Raw genomic sequence first — 8,093 nt, 5'->3', positions numbered from 1 at the left:
GCGGTAAAACAACATCTACTTGTCACATCATGTTTGCCTCGTGTGTGAGTGTTACTGGGGTGTAACAGCAAGGGAAAGCCTTACCGTGTGTCCTGTGGGACTGTGTTTCTCTTGGCTTGTCACCAGATAGGGCAGCATGTGACTCTTTAGGGACAGATATCCAAGATCAGACTGTCTCAGTTACACGGGAAAGTCATACAGCACGAAAAGCACAAAAGTCAAATCCCACAGAAAATATGTCGAAAACAAACTATTCACTTCATGACAGCATAGTATAAATTAATTAAAGAAGAAATTATGTGGGAGGAAAATGTGGCTCTACGTCAGTTCAAAATCACCATGGTATGTTTTTCATTCCATTTATTTGTGCGTCACTGAGCCAGGAGGCTTTGAGTTGAGAGTGTGCTGTGGACATAAACGTGAATGCATGACTGCACCAAGACATCATTGAGGAAAAGCACTCAGTTGGAGAGCAGACAGCTGACATGTTCACTGCCACGTTCAGATTAGTGAGATAAACTAATGCAGTTTTTTTTCTGTTGTTTGTGGTTGTGATTTGATCTCGCTCATTGTGTTGTGAAAAGAATGGGGAGTGAATGTGTTATTCATTCTGTCACCCTGACTGCAGCACGGGATACTGATTCATCCCTTTAAGCCAAAGCTTTTATGCTTTCTTTTTTTTTTTTTCTTGCTTTCTTTTCTTTTTTCTTTTTTTTGCTTTGATTTGCTCAAGTCCCAATGCCTGTGATATTTTCACCATTGTAATAGATAGAGAGAGAGAGCTGGGAGTTTTTTTGCTGAGAATGGCTGACCCAAAAGGACATGATTATACAATTCAGCTCACATCGGGGTTTTTGATCCTGCATAATATGCATTTGCAAACTGTAACAAACGACTGCCCAAGCTTCTCCTTTCCATAGAACATAAATGCATGGTTATTAATAATGCCAAGCTCCAAAAAGGTAACATAAAAGTGGTCTATATGCACAAGTCTTTTGAAGTCATATATGATAGCTTTGTGTGAGAAACAGACCTAAATTTAAATTTTATCTTCTGAATAGACTACAACAGTTGTATGGACTACAAAAATGCCACACCAACACCAATGACTGCAAACACTATTGATTAGTATGTGTCTTGTGATTAAACACATGCACCTGCACGTGTGGGACACTTGACATTTGATAGTCAACAATGTTTTGATCTGCCGGCATTGAAACCATTGTATGCGAACTGAACTGAGCTTTATGATGATATCACTGTTTACTCCAGTGCTGATATAAATTAACTAAATTAATAACTATTGATCCTTACAACGCCTTTTGCCTGCTGTGCAGCCAAAAATTATGACAGTTATCACTGTAAAGCTGCTTTGACACAATCTGCATTGTAAAAAGCGCTATATAAATAAAGGTGAATTGACTTGACCTGCACCATTGACACCATATTTGACTTGAGAACAACAGTGAAGGGGAAGACTTTAATTTAACAGCCTATTTTGCAAAAATGTCATATTAATTAAGACTTGGAATATAGTGCATATAGGTCAAAATGAATGTTTTTTATTTTTAAAAAAGTTTAATTATTTAATTCTGCATGTTTCAAAGAAGAAAAAGCAAAATATTTCTTTAAAGGGGTCATGAACTGTATTGGTTTATTGTTTTATAATGTTTCCTGGGGTGCACTTATAATGTTAGTATGCTTTTTACATCAAAAATTGTCATAATTTCAGAAATAAAAGGCATTTTTCCTACCCTTATTTTAGCCCTCTTATTTGAAAGCTCTGTTTTAAGGGGCATGTTTGCTGTGAGACTTCTGTGTAAACCCCCACTGCTGTGTAACATCTTTGCAATATGAAATAGCTAAGCATTACTGTCTCAAACTTTTAGAACGTGTTTACTACTACGGCTCTCAAGGTTAACTAATTGTGAAAAGTGTTTTTTTATAGCATTACACTTAAATCTCTGGCATTATATTCAGACTGTGGCATGAAAGGTTGCAGTGATGAACATGGTAGCCGATCAGACATGTCGTTTAGCACATGAAAGCAGCGATCTCGTCATTGCAACTCAATTTCTGCACAATAACTAATGCTTTTATCACAACTAACAGTGCAAACTCCATATAACTAAGACATTCGTTGAATAAAATGGGAGTTTTGGCGTGAGTCCTGAACTCAGTCACCGATAAACTTGCGCTGTTTGATTGACAGCTCCAGCGATTGTAAAGGGAGCGTTCTTTGATCGCTTTCTATATATAATTTAATTACTGTTTAAATAACAGATTTTTTTCATTCCTACTAAGAGAAACAACGTGAAAATGACCGTTTAGATTTCTTGACACATAGACAAAGAACATCTGACTGTACCTGAATCATTACATATCAGATCAGGCATTAGAATTAACACAGGTACTTGCATGTTGTTGCATTACTGTCGAGTCCATATCGCAAAAGTCTGTTTGCAAAGCCTGTGATGAAATGTGATTGATTTACCAAAGAATTCACAAATAAATAAAACTCAACCATAACTATATTCTTAGCATTAGGATCCTTTGAAAGGTAATGTTATTTTAGTCCTGTATCTCTCTTCTCTCCTCCTCATCTCACTAACACACCAGTTGATTTCTTCTGCGAAGGCGGCGTTTCACCTATCTATAGGCGTATTCCAGGATCAGTCATTCGCTGGGCCAGGTGTAAAAAAAAAATAAATAAATAAAAAAAAATAAAAGCTTTTATTGGATTAACAAGGAAGTTTTCAGTTCTGAAACTTACAGGATATTCTTATAGTCCGATGACCTCTTATGTATCAAAAGCTCAATTCATGACCCCTTTAAACACTATTTCCCTGCTAGAAATTTTACGTTTCCAGAACGTTCTCAGTATGTCCCCACTGGTGTTAAAGGGATAGTTCACCCAAAAATGCATCCAAGATGTAGAGGACTTTTTTTCTTCAGTCGAACGCAAATTATGATTTTTAACTGCAACCGCTGCCGTCTGTCAGTCAAATAATAGCAGTGATTGGGAACTTGAACAATAAGAGTCGAAAAAACTTCCATAGACAAATCCAAATTTAACCCTGCGGCTCGTGACGGCACATTGATGTCCTAAGACACGAAACGATTGGTTTGTGTGAGAAAACAAACAGTATTTATATAATTTTTTACCTCTAATACACCACTATGTCCAACTTCGTTCAACTTCCAGTTAGTGAGGTCTGATCGCGCTCTGACAACGGAAGTGATGTCTCGCGCTCATTGAAGTATAAGCGCGAGACATCACTTCCGTCTTCAGAACGCGTTTTTTGACCTCACTAACAGGAAGCTGAACGAAGTTGGACATAGTGGTGTATTAGAGGTAAAAAATTGTATAAAGGACAATACGCGCAATACGCGTGTCTTAGGACATTAATGTGTATTACGAGCCGCAGGTTTTAATTTTGATTTGTCTAAGCAAGTTTTATTTACTGTTATAGTTGAAGTTCCCATCTACTGCTATTATTTGACTGACAGACAGCAGCGGTTGCAGTTAAAAATCATAATTTGCGTTTGACTGAAGAAACAAAGTCACCTACATCTTGGATGCGCTGGGGGTAGGCAGATAAACATCAAATTTTCATTTTTGTGTGAACTATCCCTTTAAGGACGTTGCCTGGTAACGTTCCCAGAACGTTCAGAGACGTTCACAATGTGGAGTTCTTTTAAGGGTTGGAGGACGTTATTTGGTGGACCTTCAGGTCTCTTCAGGTAACTCTTTGTAACTTTCTTGTGCGACCATAAAATAACCAAAATAGAACGGCCCCCTTAACTCACATCGGAAACATTAAATGACCAACAGAAGACCGTGTGGGAACGTTCTGTTACTGTCCCAAATATCCTCTTTGTAACGTTCTTATGTGACCAAAAAAAACAAAAAACAAAATGGAATTTCCCCCTAAAGTCATATAAGGAACCTTGAACTGCAGCACTTTCATTATCAAAAAGGACGTTTGATGTCCCTAATAAATAAAGGTTTGGAATTTTCGTCACCTTTAGAGAACTTTTAGGGAACGTTGCGGAAGGTCACGGGAACGCCGCATTCTACATGGGTTCCGATTTGACCTTCCACTATAGACCTAATGTACCCAAAACCACTCTAAAAAAAGAGTGAAGCCTTGTTTAAAGAGGAGAGTTTCCACAAGCCAGCTAGACGGCAGTATGTATTTGAGGTTATGGAGTTGATCACACAGACACACACACAATCAGTCACAGCTCATTTCAGCCCCCTTTATCAGTCTGCACACATTTTATAACTGATGTTGAAGTGCAGACTGATTTGTTCCAGTTTCCACACAGAGAAATAGATCTCTTGACACAGAATAGAATTTGTGAGACTTTTTACTGTACCCCTACAAAAGTTTCCAAAACACACTCTGAGGCAGTGAAAAGAGAAACAGTGATCAGTGAGTTTAAATATTCTTGTATTAGATCAGATTTAACTGGCTCTCATTACACTTTGTTTTCATCTTTTCTTCTTTTATGAAAGAGTCTGGGGTTGATCTGAACAAACCCACAATGTGTTCACAAAAAGACTTTCAAAGGAGGATCAAAGAGATAGAATGAAAGTTTGCTTTTGGTTGCACAGTGGGTTTTGGGTTGCTCATGTGCTACAAGTGAGAAAAACAACCATCAGAGCAACATTTCAGGGTTCTGTTTTGGTGAAATGCAATCCACTACATCACTGCAGGGAATGGATAGTTTGCTGGAACGTTTACTTCAGGATGACACCAGGTTCAGTGATTTGGCAGAGAGTTGTCTAGGATGAGTAACTGTTGACAAATTGTCAGTTTAAAGATTCTTTAGATCATGCTTTGGTTCTGTGTATACAAAGTGCACTTTTTGCCTTTATATTTGAGAGTTCTAATTAAAAAGTTTTTGTTTTCAGTGCATATTAATAGAGGCAACCTTCTGTCTCTCACTTCCAGTTACATGTGTTTTTTGTGTCTCTGTCCCTCCTTTTGTATCTTTTGGTTCTCTTGGCCAGAATCATAGAACAAACAGTAACCTTTTTCAGCCTATTCATTCAGTGTGTACTTGCCCACAGAGTAGAGTTCTGTTTAACACATATTCACAGCACACAAAGACCACTGACAGGAAGTACAGCCACATTTTTGAAAGATAAACCATAGCAACAGAAACAAACTAAGTTTTGTGATGGATGATTGTTAGGTTTGATCCATCGATCTCTTTTTCATCTTTTTCTTCTCTAACCTCTAAGCAGTTACGGCCGTGGGGTTGAAGTCATTTCCCAGTGAGGGGTGTTGGGTCTCTGGAGGGGAGCAGCTCTAATGAGACCTGATCTGTGGCTTGCTGCTCCATGGCTCATCAGACGCATTCATCACTCTGGTGTGTATTAATCTCTTCATGAACAGAGACTCAGAAAGAGAGAGAGAGAACCAGAAAGAGTGTGTCATGAGGCTTAAATGCTGCCATATTGTCATAACACATTTTCACACATTCCCCCCAACAACTATTATTTTGATGTATGACAGTGCTAAGAAATAGCTTTTAATCACCAATGGTAGACACTAACAAAGTATTTTGACTATTTTAGTATTTTAATTTAGGGATTTCATTTAATCTTACTTATAAAAGATAACTGTACAACATTTACACAGTAAAGTACCGGTTTCAATTGAAACAGTAATATACCATAAAAACAATGCATAATATTACCCAGAATGCATTATAATATACATAATGCGTTGTAATATAAAGTAGTAATATACTGTAAAAACAATGTATTCTGGGTAATATTTGTAATTTTTGAGAAAGTAGCCTATAGGCCTCTTTTTTTAAAATGAAAAATAATAATAATATTACACAGAATGCATTGTTTTTAGGGTAAAAAACTGTATTTTAATGTGTATATTTGTATTGTTTTTTATAGTTATTTTTTAGAGTGTATATTCAAATTTGAATTATCTTGAAGTGAATAAGTACAGTAACATAAGATAAATCAATCAACGGTGATAACGGTATCATTTTCAAAAACTTGTACTTTAAAACCCATTTTCAGGCCCCCAAAACGCTGTTGTCGTATAAATGAATGGCCAAAACGCATAAAAAAGTTTTCCATTTTAGTTGAAAACGGTGTTGTGTAAACAACCCCTTACTTATAACACAACTTATGCACACAGAATAAACAAAGGGAGCTAAATAAAATGCAGGTGAAACTAATCAGTAACTACAAAAACAAACTGGCACACTAGGAAACTAGGTCAACCAACAATGACAGGGAACACAGGAAAACAGGAACAGACCAAAACCAAACTAAAACTAACAGAACGAAACGAAACGAAACGAAACGAAACGAAACGAAACGAAACAAAACAAAACAAAACAAAACAAAACAAAACAAAACAAAACAAAACAAAACAAAACAAAACAAAACAAAACGAAACGAAACGAAACGAAACGAAACGAAACAAAACGGCTCCTAGTACATAACTACTTTGACTTTTCATACTTAAGTACACTCAATGTAAGTACTTCTGTAATTTTATTTAAGTACTCTTTTCAAATTCAAGTAAATTTTTAACTCTGAAGTAAAAGTATCAGTACTTTAACTCAAGTACAGTATTTAAGTACTTCGACCGACACTGCTAATAACTCTGCAATCAGTCTCCTTGACTGCTGACATTTTGTGAATGTTTAAATTCCCCATTAATGCCAGCATCTGAAAACATCCGCTCTGTTTTTTGCTGATGCTCAATGTCTTTGGTCGCCATGGAGATCTGAACCACAGTACCTTTACAAAACAGCTGTCTGCAGTACCTCAGCTAGCATTGCTAGAGGAAAGACAGTTGCAGTAAGATCCATACTATAGCATGTCACCTTCAATAGGAACTTATTTAGTACCTGTAAACCTCATGCTATTTACACAAGAAAATACACAAATCTCCATTTAATCTCCCATTTCAAGTATTTCTTTGATGTCTGTTTATGGCTGCTCAGGCGACGTACAGAAGCTCATGGTCATTAGATTCTGTGCACGTCTATCACAAGTCAAAATATCCATGCTTTTGGAGGAATGAATGAAACTAAGGCCTGCAAAAATAACTTGATAGTTACTTTGACATGTATCTGCAAGTAGGATTATGAAACTCCATTAATGAGTAACCAAATACTATAAAAACAAACACGCTGCAACTTTACTTTGAACAAGTTCACATTCTTTACATCGTAACCACCCAGTGAGATTGCAGAAGAGCAGACCCTTAGAAACTTTATAGTGCACCTGTCTGGTCCTTTAAAACAGGAAGTATATGAGAAAGAGCACAAAGGAGGATGTGGTCAAGTGTTTAAATACCTCACACGCCACAGTGAGATGCTTTGAAATTTACCTTAACCCAAATCCAGTTAACACTGCAACGTGTCTGCAAACCCACCGCAACAAAAAGGGCCTGTCCCTGCTCTACAGCTCTGCCATAACAAGACCTTTACAGACAGTTTGATGAGAGCTGCCAGCACTGCTGCATTCTAAACATTTCTGCAACCTTCAGTTAGAACAAGGCCTACAGAGCAGTGGGTCAGAATGGATGTTTCAGCTTATCATCTGGAGATGTTTATTTACATTCCTCTAAAGCAGCCGTGTGCGTCTGATAGTTGACGTCACAGTGTCTGTGATCAGAAGGGTTCAGAGTATGAACAACCAGATGAAGACGGCAGATGTATATCCTATCTCTTCTTCTAATTTATGAGCTTCTTTAGCTCTTCATAACATGTATAAACATGTCAGCCGTGTGATATGAGTGGAGGATTGGAGATAACTCATTGTTTACTATAATGATGGTGCTCAGACACTTAAATGATTTATAGCATGTGCATACTGTATACTAGTGTCATAGGTTTGAGTTACCACAGTGCGTTTTCACATGCGTTTTCTTTCTCAGCTGTTTACATTCACTTAAAACATAACTGACTGTGTTTCCGTGAATCGCCAAGACTGGCATTTTGACATTATTTTGTGTGTATTTGACTGTTTAAGCGCAATAAGCAGCGAAAAATAACTCCGTTTAGTACTGAAAAGTGGCTTTATGCTTGCACACTTTGAG

This window comes from Chanodichthys erythropterus, chromosome 17 (assembly GCF_024489055.1).
Source record: "Chanodichthys erythropterus isolate Z2021 chromosome 17, ASM2448905v1, whole genome shotgun sequence".
In the NCBI taxonomy this organism is placed as follows: domain Eukaryota; kingdom Metazoa; phylum Chordata; class Actinopteri; order Cypriniformes; family Xenocyprididae; genus Chanodichthys; species Chanodichthys erythropterus.
Note: the sequence above shows the minus strand (reverse complement) of the source record.